Consider the following 13739-nt stretch of genomic DNA (forward strand, 5'->3'; position numbering starts at 1 on the left):
AGTAAGTGGTTGATGGAAGGAGTTTCAATTCAAACCAATCCAAAATAAAATTTTGAAGAAAAAATAATTTTTAGAATTTAAACAAAAAATTATTATTTTTTAGAAAAATCAAGTTTTCTTTTTTTTGTATTAAGTCGGCTACTTAAAAGTCGATTTCTTACCTGTTAGGAGTAAAGGCGCAAATATGCTACGAATTTTGACAACGTCAATATTTCTTACACAATCATGTGCAAATAAACATGAAACTGTTTAATATTGGACACAGTGGCAGTGGTTAAAAAATACAAGTTTGAATCAATGATTGAGATGATCTCGCGAATAAAGTTTCTTATATTTTGGGAGACTTACTTTTCAAAATATTATTCAGTGTAGACGACCGACGAAGCTTAAGATCAAAAATACCTTCTTTAAGAATACGATCGATAGTACCTATCCTATTATGATTTTCATCATGATTCTTTTCCATCTTCTGTGACATCTTATGTGAGGAGGAATTAGAGCAGACATGGGCCTACTAGCCATTCTCAAAATATGGTAGTTAGTCTTGGTGTAGGTATACAAATATATAACATATAAATATACATTTGAAAAAAATTTTTTAGTCTCATAATGCGATTTTTTAGAATTTTCAAAAACAATATTTTTAAATAAAAAAAGTTATCAACTTCTTATAAAAAAAGTGTTGATGTCTCGGCGCACATAGGAGTTTTGTCATCAAAAACCTGGCCATAATTATTTTTCGTGGTTTTTGTTATTATTTCTGTTTAAAATGAGTATTCCTACAAGAAAATACAATATAAATTTTTTCTCAAATTTTTTTCCTCATCCCTAATACGAAATTCTCAGTTTCTTTTCTCTCTTCCCCAAGCTTAATTATGATCACCCAAAATAAAATACACTAATAACATCAGTAAATTTAATTTAAAAATAAAAAAACGTTGCATAAAGTAAGGAGTATTTTGTATCAGAAAGTGAAAAAACTAATTGACCCTCAATTCTCTAAAGAGCACGTAAGAGCACCCAATTTTTGTTGCATTGTGTTAAAGAATATATAAACTAACTCATAAGTTTCAATTCATCACAGAATAACGGGGTATACTAAAACAAAATCATTAAAGTTCAAATAATAACTTAACAAAAATATCAAAATTTTAGATACTAGTTCTTAGCCCGAATTAAAATAGAAAACACCATTTAACATTTCCAAAACTTTATTAATATCGTTAATAAATAACCGAAGAAGAATTATCGATTTAAATTTTTTCAGATTTCTATCACAACACTTCAATATCGCATATAGAATAACACTTACCAAAATTGTTCGCATTCAAATAAAAATGAGTTAGATGTTACAGTTAACTCATTTTTTTTTTTAAAATTTCACATCGTTAAAAAATTTAACATTAGCCTATTCTGTTACCTATTAATATACTTAATTAAACTAAACAAACACAAAAAGAAAATAATATTTCTTCTTTGCTTTATACGCTGATGAAAATGACGCTCGATTTCGTGGTTTACAAGGTGTTATTACCCCTTAAAATAACATTATTCTGCTTTTTCAACCGTCCTTATTTTTAAAAAGACATGAAAATCTAATAAAACAAAATAGATAGATAGGTAACTATTCAAGTTTTTTTTTACTCAGCTCTTTTGTTTTAGATCTATGGCAAAAAGAATGGTATTACCAAAAAAGAAACTTCAACTCCCTTTGTTATTTCCGTAGGTATAAAAATATTTTTAAGGTGCTTGCGGTGGGTATTTTTGGTTAATTTTCATAAGCGAAACAATTTAGTTTTGATAAAAATATATACTAGTAATTTTTGTAAAAAAAAATTATTGTTTCATGTGTTCAGTTGTTCAGAAAATTGCTAAACAAAACTTTAAAATATCCAATTTAATTCAATAAGCAAAAAACCATTCCATTATACACAAAAAAAAAAACATCAACTTTTCAATTAAATTTTCAAAGCCAAACCTCAGAAAAAGAATCAAAGAAAATACATACAAAACGAACACAAAAAAAAATACAAAAAAAAACTTTGAAAGAAAGCAACCAATCTCGAACAGAAAAACCTCCATTCGACAACTCTGAAATCAATAAAAGCATAAAAAAAAAATACATACAACAAAACAAACTTACAAAAAAAAAAAAAAAAAAAACAACAACAACAACAAACAAACGAAAAACTTAAGTTTTCATCTATTATTTCAATTGAATTCTAAAAGTTTTTCGCACGCCTTATGTTGTTGGTTGTTGTTGTTGCTGCAGCCAATGTTCTTTTCATACACATTGCCATTCAGAATGAAAAACTTTGTTATCCATTCTTTAGACTTTTCAGAGTTAAAAAAATAAAAAAAACCCTCCAATTTTTTTTTTTCATCGTTCTCTCTCTCTTCATAGAAGGTATAACCTAACCGTAGTTGATGGTATAGAAACAAACAAACAAACAAACAACGGTTATACAAACTCTCCTTTTATATTCAACTATTATAACTGTGTGCTGTGCATTTGAGAGTAAAAAAGTTCACTTTCTTCCCTTCTTTCATCTGTCAATTGGATTTTTCTTTGTGTCCAATTAGAATTTTCTTTTCAAATATATTCTGGAGAGAATAGGTAATACCCGCACCAATACTTGAACTATTCCAACTGCCAACTTTAAGCGGGAACCCGCTTCTACAGCCACAAGAGCCACCTAACTTATCTACACTCTCTACGCACATACGATACAATTTCTCCAATATTTTGTTACACTTTGTGTCGAAGATACTCCATTTCTAAAAAAAAGATATATTCCCCTTTTTTGTGTCGTCGTCAGATGGAAAAATAGGGGATGCCAGCGAGCGATACAGTGACATTATAGCGACCCTTGGTATTTCTTATGTACAGACGACAACCCACTTGAGGGTGGGTGCAATGGTGCCAAGGTTCCTCCTCGCACACAGTAAATACATTCGAATCCAATTGGAAACGCCTTCCATTTTGGGCAGAACAACCAAGAACAACCACCTGCTGTGCACTTGTGCGCTCTGCAGAAGCCAGACACCCGCCGCTGCCGAACCGGTCTTCTACCAACTCTTCCACAATGGCCATCTCGATTTAAATGTATTTGTGTGAGTTTTGGTGGGATTTCCCCCCCGAAACACTTACACAAGAAAATACCCGTTTTTGGTGCACGTGAGCCTGCTCGCCAGAGAGAGCGTATCTTTCAGATACATTTCGGCCTGGCGCGTTCGGTTCTTCTTGCATGCATCCATAAACACATGGGGAGCCCTTCTTTTCGTCGTCGTCTGTTTGTTCGTTGTCGTGTATCTTTCTATTTTGTTTGTGGTGTTAAGGAATTTTCTAGCTTCGCCCTAAGACAATGCCAATCACAAATCGAATACTGTGAACCAATCAGACAACAATGAGCCGGATTATGGCAAAAGGAAGCTGAAACGGTTTTGTTTTTTGTGTTTTTTTTTTCTTCAAGTTTTTACCGCATCGTCAACAGCAGCAATATTAGCAGCAGCATAACCGGCAGCCGCAACCGCAAACTGAGCGGCAGAAGCAATATCTCGTGCGTTTGTTTTGTTGTTGTTGTTTTTATTGTATTTGTGTTCGAAGAATTCGGGTGCGTTTTTAAAGAGATCGTTTTACGTTTAAATAGTGTTTTTTTTTTTTGTTTTTTTTTTTTGGAGAGCGAGTTTCATTCTTTTCTTTTTTTTTTTGGAGAATTGAGTACCTATCTCTTGTATCTTCAATGAAGTGGTGTGGATGATGTTTGTTGGTGTGTGCAAAAGTGTGATGAAGTGATTTGCTATAAATTTTTTTTATAGATATCTTTATGCGCCATAGCCATAAAGTGTATTTCGTATCTATGATGTTTATTTATCTATCTGGCAGATTTTTTATATCTACTCTCTGTCGGTTAATGGAATTTTGTGTTTACGTTGAGGATTAAAGTTACATGACACTTGAGTAGATTTTCTTATATGACTTTGGACCACGGAGTTTTATTGGAGCTTGTTATAAGTGATTGATATAGACACTAGTTTTGGATTTTTGTATATGGCAATAAATTTATGGTAGGTAATGCATTTTTTACCTAACTTTTTGTAAACATTCATGATACCTGATGATAAAGAGATAATTCAAAACAGACCTGCTAGTCTAATAAACAATTTTATTTGACTATATTTTACTATAATCCTAAAAAGTTACTTATATTAATAATGCGGCTAATATAAGATTTTAAGTAATAATTCAATGATTAAGAATGGCGAAACTTTGTGACATTTATTAGAAAAAGCATAAGGGTCAAAATCATGGAGGTGGAAAATTTGATGTCCAAGCATTTTTTTAAATCAAAATAACATTTATTTAAAGTTTTTTTTTCTCATTTACAAATTAAAATAGTAGGCACGCATATACGAATATATTTTTGTTTCGGTTAGAAAAGTTTAAATTTCTTTTTTATTCCATTTTATATACCCAAAAATAGCGTTCCCGGACATGTCCATAACTCAAAAACTGATATTCAAATGACTTAAAAACACATTAAAGTCAATTTTTGTTTACATATAAACAATACTTTTTATAAATTGGTACATCTCTTACAAAAAAATTAAGTTTTTTGTTTTTTTTTTATACATTAGGTAATAAAAGTTGTCCCAAGAAAAATGACGCATAAAAGCAACATTTCTTAATGTATCAATATTTTAATCATCTAACTTACAAATTGTGCTGCAAGCAGTTTTTTAAGTTGATTTTATATAGATTTATCATTCCACGCTTATTTATATATGGATAAATATATAAAATATATGTAAGAAGCTAGTTTTAGTTTCATTTTTAAGTAGCGTACATCAATTAACCGTCATTCCGGGAACGCTTGTTTTGGGGTATAGTTAGATTGAAATTTTAATTTTTTGGTGATACATATTTTGATCGAAAATCGAGGCCACTGCAATATAATCTCAAAAATATTTCGTTTAACTTTGTGACATAAAAAATAAAAATAAATTAAGATCAAAACGTCATTTCCGGGAACGCTCTTCGAATCTGAATAAATAATGTAGTCTAACACTCATAATCTTGCATTTTTTGGGTATTTTTACTTAGTAGTCTATCTAAGTATGGCTGTAATATACACTTTTATCAAAAAAGTTACAAGAAAACAAAAGAAAAAATTACTTATGGCCTAAGTGTTTCGGACGTGCATAAAAGCATTTTATATATTATATTTAATTTATTTATGACCTACTACCTTAAAATAATAGTATATCATTCACATTGATACTATTTCTAGACCCCTAAAGTCGTTTTGAAGAGATTACCATCATTTCCGGGAACGTTTTTCTAGTAGGTACTAATTTTTGGGGTTTTGCGGTAAATTGAAAAATATACATTTTTGTGCTCTGTCCGTTCATGAACCGACAAATTATGGCTAAAGCGAACATTTGAGCATGAAATTTTTATCATAAAACAAAGTTGATTTTTTAAGAATTCGGTCATCGAAATTTCCCACCTCCATGATTTTGACCCATAAGCACTTGTAAAAATATTTCTTCCATCATTCTTCAAAAATATTTACCCAGAAGTAAAAAATAAAAAATATCTATTTATTCTCTAAAAAAAAAATAGTCTTTTAACGATGAGAACACAATTCTACCTAAGTTTTATATTCAAAAGTAAAACATATTTTCTACTTGGTTTATTCCAACTTCATTTATTTTATACAGAGACCATTTTATTTTTCTCGTAATAAACCCAATTAGTATTTCATTAAGCACTCCAAAGTATGCAATTTCATGATGACAGACGAGACGATTGATAGAGTTACGGAGAGCAAATGAATATCGTCAATGTTTTTGTCGTTTTGGTGATAATTGTTTTGAACATTACAGAATGAGTATCATGAATAATATGTTTGGCCTTTTTTTACTCTTTTTTTAAATAAAATTCTTGCGCTCATAAATGATATTTTAAAGCAAAATAAGTTATTTAATTAATCTAAGAATTGAATTTATTTATCGAATACAGCAAAAATTAGGTTCGCTGCTCAGCTCTTTTGTTTAATCGAAACCAATTTTTCACAGTCGCGTTTAAACAAATATGACAAAAACGGTTTTATTTCATTGTAGTTATTTAATTTAATTTTGTAGCAAAGTTTTCAACACATACAAAATATTTGATTGAAATAATTTTGTGAGCTACTGCTGTCCAATTTGTCTTTGAAAATAATTGGTAGGCATTTGAAATTCGGTAAAAACGTTTCATATACCTAGGTATCATATGCGCACCAAAACATTTTGGGCTGGAAGCGTGTTTTTATGTTAACATAGAATATTTTAATTTCACGAGAAACTTAAATACCCACTTTATAAATAGAGTCTTAATAAATCAAAATACCGCTAAATTTTTGCTCCCATACAAAATCCTGCCCAAAATTTTATAGCTTGGCTTCATATTGGATAGAATTTTGTATAGGTGCAAAATAAAACGTAGCCTGATACATTGAGAGCTTCAAATGCAGAGCCTAATTGAGGTAATGGATTAAACTATTTGTAGTTTTTCAGTACATTTTTTAAGTTTTCAAGTTTTGAATTTGTAAAAACTCGTTCTTTAGATAACAATCAGACATGATATTTGAAAAGAGTGAATCCTGCTTTCTTTGTAGTTTAGAGTTTTGATTATCCCTACACTGAAAAAAAAATTATTATTCTTAAAAACTATGAATCTGGTTCATAAACTGAAATTCATACATTTTTAAGAAATATTCATTACATTTATTTTTAAGAACAATGCATAAAATTTAAGAATAAGTTTTCATAAAAAAATTCTTTTGGAAAATATTTTTATGAATTTTTTTTAACCCTTTGTTGCCCGGAGTAATTTTTTTTCTCAAAAAATTAAAAAAAAACGTTGAAAAAACTTTAAATATTTCTTGAATGTCGCGCCAGAAAAAAATATATCCATTGCACTAGTAAATATCATTATATCAGTTAACTTCTGAGCTAGGTAATTGCTGATATATTTAATTGGGATAGAAAGTAAAAAAATAAAGTTTAAAAGGTGGTTTCTTATTGTAACCACCGGAAAACAAAGGGTCAAGGGCGAATACGCAAGCTTATGAATAAATGCATAAGCTTTTAGCCCCAATTTGAAAGAATATTTTATTAAATCTTTGAATCTGTTCACAATTTAATGAATGAAAGTCATTACCTATTCATTTGCATACATTTGTATTTTTAGTTAAATAATTTTAAAAATTGAATTTTTTTCGCTTTTTTTTAAGAAAAAGTAAAAATTGTATTTGTAAGAAGTTCATACCATGTTTAATGTTTTAGTTGAAACAAAAATAAATATTTTTTAAACATTTGTAATGCCTGATTTACAATATTGCGAGACGATGAGACGAGAGCGTTGCGATTTTCCCGATTTTCCCAGGCATTTCACAATGCCATACGATTTTTTTGACAAATTAAATTAATTTTTATTAGGTATATTAATAGCTGTAAGCAAAAAAAAAAATCGGGATTTGAACCTTGAGCGGTATGATTAAAAGGCAAAAAACTTGTTCACTAGACTAATATGACTTTTTAATTTATGAACATTTTTATCGATATAACTCCTTTGAACATAATAATAATATTAAATGTTCAATGTTAATATTAAAATATTAATATTAAAATCGTCGTCTCCCGCGTCTTTTTTTCAAAATTTTTGAAATTTCACACAACCAGAATCGGAATAATAGTAGAGTAACTAAAGCAAATTATTAGGGAACCCGGCCGAACAGCTCTGATTTTAACGATTTTTTTTTCAAATGTAGGTAATTGAAAATACTTTAAAGTCTATAGATTAAAAATTGCCGATGTTGCCGTATTGTTTTTTAAAATTAAAATTAAATTTTTCTTCAACAATACCATTTTTTTTGCTTAAATTTCATAAAACAAATGATGGCAAAAGATTCTCTGGGGAATTTAAGGAAAAAAAATATAAAGTAGTAAGGGACAATCTTTCATCGTTTAAGCGATAAATGCAATTTTCTAACATTCTGACTTCAAACACAAAAAAAATATTTTGAAAACAACGGCAACACCTACAATATTTTAAAATACATTTCTAAAAAGCCAGAAGCTCATTCTTATCTCTTAAATTTAAATCTACTAAATTTAATTAAGAGTTTTTGAAAAAATGGTCCTCTAACTCAGAATTAAAAAAAAAAATGTTAATAAAAAAATTTAAAATGACTTTTTTCCAAACTTTTTCTAAAAAAATGTGAATTAATTTAAAAAAAAATTTTGGCCATAAATACTATCAGTTGAATTCCGAAGCAGAAAAGGTAATATATATCACACTTTTGAAAAAAAAATTAAAAATTACTTCAATTTCAATGAGTTTTTTTTTAATAAAAACTGAAAAAATAATTAATTTTCTCAAAGATTTTGGTAAATAAGAACTTTAAATTTTTGCTTTTAACTTTCAACAGTAAGAGTTATTAAATGAATAAAAAATAATTTTTTTGTGTTGATGTTGAACATTAAAAAAAAAATAAGTTAAATTTTTTTTCAAAACTTTTATAAAAAAAAATTCTTATAATGAAATATTTTTTAATATTTTTCATAATCCGTAATACATATTGACATTTCCTTTGTTAATTTCAAATCATAATAAATGTGGCCAAAAAAAATTGAAAATAAATGCATTTTATGTTACGAACAAGTTTAAAAAACGACATGTTAAAATTTTTTCAAAAATTTTTTTTTTTTCAAAAATCTGACTTCAGTTACCATTCTTTCAAAAGCCCTTAATTCAATTAACTTAATTTTAATTTTACAAATATGACTAGGCTTCTAGCTTTTTAAAAATGTTGCCGTTGTGTTAAAATATTTTTTTTTGTGTTTGAAGTCAATTAATAAGATAAGTGCATCTATCGCTTGAACGATGGAAGATTGTCTCTCACTCCCATTTATTTTTTTTCCTTGAATTGCCTAGACAATCTTTTGGCTTTATTAAATTTATGAAATTTAAGAAAAATTTTTGAAAAAAAAATTTTTTGTTCACAAAAATCTTCAATTAAATTTAAAAAATCAAAACGACAACACCGGCAATTTTTATTCTATAGACTTTAAAGTATTTTTAATTACCGACGTTTAAAAAAAAAGATCATCAAAATCTAAGCTGTTCGGCCGGGTTCCCTAATATTGCCAATTTTTGAGCTTTAGTTACTCCACTATAATTGTGTATTGTTTCATATATTTTCATTGTTTGGAAATTTTTGAAATCGTCAAGTAAAATCTCGTCTCGCTTTCGTCTCGCTTTCGTCTCTCAATATTGTAAATCAGGCATAACTTTACCTGTCATAAAACCGTTTAATTGACTTCGGACTTTCTCGTAACTTTTTTTCGACTTAACGGATTTAATCTAAATTTATTAAGAACAGTTGTTGAACTTACTTTCATACAAAAGATGCTCATTTATGATTTCCTAGGTTGCAAAAAATTGCTACTGTTGGGATAGAAACCATAAGTATAAATCCAAGTTTGCAGCTTCGAAAGTCTTGTATTAACTGTGTCAGATTTTGGGCATTTTTTTCTGTTTTTTTTTTTTTTACTTATATTTTCTTAAAAGTGCATATTATGAAAAAACATTTCAGATCTTCAAAAAATGTAATTTTCTACAAAAGACAAAATTAAATTGTGCCAAAAGCCTGCAGTCATCCGGACTGTGTCAAATCAAAGGTGAAGGCTACTGCATACAGTAATTGAAATCTCTGTTTAAAATAACAAGATTTCAATTAAAAAATAAATGGAATCCATTAAAACTCTCTTAAAGTCAGAGTGAACTTCAATTTATTATAATAATAAAAAAAAATTGAAAAAAAAAAAATAAAGTGTATCGTCTAAAAATGAAATGATTTCTTGTTAGTTGTTATGCTTATTGATATTAAAAGATTTTACAAAAATAAAAGAATTTACACCATGCAGAAATCCACTTTGTGAAGTTAATATTATGAATACATTTGCTATTAAAAGCTAAGACCTAAATCCAAGTAATTGGTATCAAATGAACTGGTTTGTAATGACTTTTTCCATTTTGCACTTTTTAGAAAATAATATACGATAAAAATTTAAAAATTTCGAGAGTTAGAACAGGGCATACTTTCATTAACGTATGGTTGCCATGTGTCCCTATCTTTTTCTAAAATTAGATAGAGACATAAATAGTCAAAACATTAACGTATGATCGTAATCGTGTGCCGTGATTCGACCCCAGCTCTTATGAAGCAAAAAACTTCGGTGTACTGTAAGTTTTAAAAGTAAAATTTTTATTCGATGTTCATTCTTTTCTTCAATGGGTGTTGTTCAGACTATTATGAAGTATGAAGCATTTTGGTTTGTTTCTTTTAGTTTAAATTAAACTTACCATACGAGTATTTGTTCAAAGTTATACAGTCACCAGCGGTACACTAGATTTTGGACTTCCATCCCAATTTTAACAGCAACCATGCTTCTGTTTCATGCTTTTTCCTAAACAGATTTTTTTTAATAAATAAAAATAAGTAAACACATATACTCGTATGTGTAAATACCTAAATATGTTTTCTAAAATTATCCTAAACTAAAAACTGTTACTAACTACCAATACCTATGTTTAGTTACAACTCATTTTGATTTACCTCTTTTTCTATTCTAAATTTGCTCTAGATATGTAGCTTCATGTGTACGTATAACATCCTTGAATTGTAGTTAAAAAAAAAAAATCCCCCCAAAAATTATTACTATAGAGCTTGAAATGACCAAACTAGATTGAATTGGATTGAATATATGGTTTACTTACAGTCCAAGTCCAAAAGCATAACATATTGAACGACATTTATTCCTATATTTTTTTTTTTTCTGTATATGCGAAGCTATTCTTTTCGTGCTGTCCTAACAAAACTGACTGCATTGTCAAAAAAATAAAAATCGATTAAAAAATAACCCATAACCCGTTGAGAATGTGAATAACCGCTATAAATAAAAAAAAAAACACAATTTCCTAAAAAAAAATCCACCCCATACTAAAATTGATACCTTCTCAGTACAAACAAAAAAAAAAGTATAAATTCGCCATACCACAGAAAATCTAAACTCTCAAATCCGTGCGTCATTTCACAGCCCCAAAAAAATACTTCCAACTTGTACCTTTTTTGGGGGCCAAAACATAACGAATGCATGGCCAAAACGAAACTTGCCAATATGACCACGGTATAACGGGTAGTATCGACTCCATCTTTTCATCCCTCATCAAAAATTCATACCTCTATACGGAGACCAACTCCTATACAATACAAAAATACCTTTTCTCTATAGAATAACAATATGTGTGCTGTGCTTATTGCTCCCCAATACTAAACAAATATCTGTCATCGTGTGCGCATATGTTGGGGGTCCATCCCCCACAATACAATTGCATTGAAAAATCCTTCTCGTGAGTATACAAGTGTTAGTGTGTCTGTGTTTAGTGTGTGTATATGTTAGCCAAAAGATTGCTTTTTAGCTGCCCTCCCTAGCCTGGTTGGTTAGTTTAATAACGGCTTCCATACGGCCGTGGTATCCATCCACACACAACAACAAACAAAAAATTCAAAAAAAGAAAAAATACACAAATAAAATATCCAAAAATTCCCCCGCATTGTCCAAAAAAAAAACGAGTTTAGAAAAGAAGGAGAAAAACAACAACAAACAAAGAAAAAGTAAAAAAAAAACCTCATACTTGTGCCATACATACAGTTATACAAAAAAAAATGGTAGTAAAATAAAATACAACTAAAAAAAAAAAAAATAAAATAATATTCACAACAACAAAAATACAAAAAAAAAAAAAGAAGTAATAATTCCTTAAATGTGAATTGAAGAAACAAATAGAAATGTCAGTTTAGTTGAAGGTTTTTGCAAGTTTAGTTGTGGAAAAAAAACATTCCACATCACAACAACGCGCGGCTATTATTAGCAGTTTATTGGTACTCTTCTTCTATCAAAAAAGTATCTGATATCTCATAATTAGATATTGTATCTGAGAATATTGCCTGCATAAAAAAAATCATTCCGGATAATGGATAAGTTGCAATAAAAATTACGTTGGTTAAAATTACACCTTTTTCTTTACTGTGTTTTTGTATACCTTTTTTTGCCGTCGCCGCCCGACGGGAAATCAAGAATAGAAAACAATGCGTGGTTTGTAACTTGTTTTTTTATAACCTACTCTCACAATTATTATTGTTATAGCAATCTACTACAACTTTGAGAGGTGTGATATAAAAAAAAAATATAATCAAAAAAAAAAAAAAGTGATAATTTTAATTGTGATCACATCTGAATGTGAAAAGTTCGTCAATGCCTATTTTCTAATAATGAACGAAAGTCAATGGTAAATGTGTGATTTTTTGTGTTGTTTAGTGTGCTTTTAAATAAGGAAAAAATATTTCGATTCGATAATCATAACAAGCTTCTATAAATTAATTTGAGACTATAGGAAATGACACATTGGATAAGGTGAGTTATTCAAAAGTGATTGTTTTAAATTTCTTTGAAATATTGCCTATTGAAAACAAAAAAAAAAGTTAAATGTCGTTTGTTTTGCCGTCGCTGATAGCATACAAAATAAACATTTTTCGAGCTTAAAATTCCATTTCATCTTAAGAAAAACGATTTTGTTGATGTTTTTATTATAACAGAGAGTTTTATACTAAACCGTGCTGGGCATTTAAAAAATATGTCAAAAATGTTGTTAAGAAGTTTACTTAATAAAGTTTAAAAGTACTTAAAATACAAATATTTACTTCATCATTTCTATCATAACTTAACAAATGACTTTATAATTTAAAGTAAAAATATCTAATTGCACTTTCACAATTGTATCTGTTTAAATCTTAATGTTTTGAAGCGCCGGAATGTAAAAATGTAGAAAAGAGCCCTTTTTGGGCTTAGTTATGCCAGTTTCTTGAATGTATTCGATTTATTTCGAAACTTCAAAGTTTTTTTTTTTTAAGTGAAGGGCAGCAGGCGAGTTCTACTCAAAACACGAATGTGGAAGAAAAACATTTCTGAACTATTTTCCTACTTTTAGTACAGTTGAACCATAAATTAAGGTACCTTCCACGTAAGAATTTTGTAAAAATATAGGTAATTTTCTCCAAACCGGTCCCTGCGATTTTGATAAAAACATTCAACAGCAATCGCAATGTAAAATGTAGTATGGTCAACGTTTATTCAATTTTGAAGAAAAAAAAAATACAATTGAAAATGATGGCCTTCAAAGAAAAATCATTCCAAAATCAAAGTGGTTTCTGTTTATTTTAACTAGGTTCAAGATTCACACAGTGTATAATGGTTATTAACTTCTAAATTTGACATCCTCAATAATTTCAACAAATTAAAAAAAATGCTTTGATTGTATTAATCAAAAATTAAATATATTCCATTGTGCTTACAATCTTCCTCAGGACTCTAAGAAACAATGTTCTAAAAAGTGCTTATATATTTAAATTTTATACTTATCTTTATACTAATGGCTTTCTTATAGTTCTAGCTTGATTTCTTATATGTAGTTTGTTTTCGCTGTTGTTTAAATATTTTAAAATTCAATAAAAAATGTCTTGAAAAAGACGTTTATAATCATTGAAATTTCAAAATATAAAAATATTTTTATTTGATTAGAAATTCAAAAAATTTTTCTTATCAAATTTAACTTACAGAATTTAAGTTGA

General features: G+C 28.5%; 1 protein-coding gene across 4 annotated transcripts in view; it reads left to right on the plus strand.

Annotated features, from left to right (window-relative positions):
- Positions 1 to 13739, plus strand: part of LOC129917776 (SOX domain-containing protein dichaete) — a 172197-nt gene that overhangs the window by 81158 nt on the left and 77300 nt on the right. Inside the window, exon 1 of one of the 4 annotated variants that reach the window (XM_055997886.1) lies at positions 3076 to 3560. The exons of 2 other annotated variants lie outside the window; for them this stretch is intronic. The gene's annotated coding sequence lies outside the window, so the exon portion shown is untranslated. Of the gene's footprint in view, positions 1 to 3075; positions 3561 to 12414; positions 12526 to 13739 lie in introns of those variants that run through there. One more of the 4 variants, XM_055997885.1, reaches the window with a different exon arrangement.

This window comes from Episyrphus balteatus, chromosome 4 (genome assembly GCF_945859705.1).
Source record: "Episyrphus balteatus chromosome 4, idEpiBalt1.1, whole genome shotgun sequence".
NCBI classification, from domain to species: domain Eukaryota; kingdom Metazoa; phylum Arthropoda; class Insecta; order Diptera; family Syrphidae; genus Episyrphus; species Episyrphus balteatus.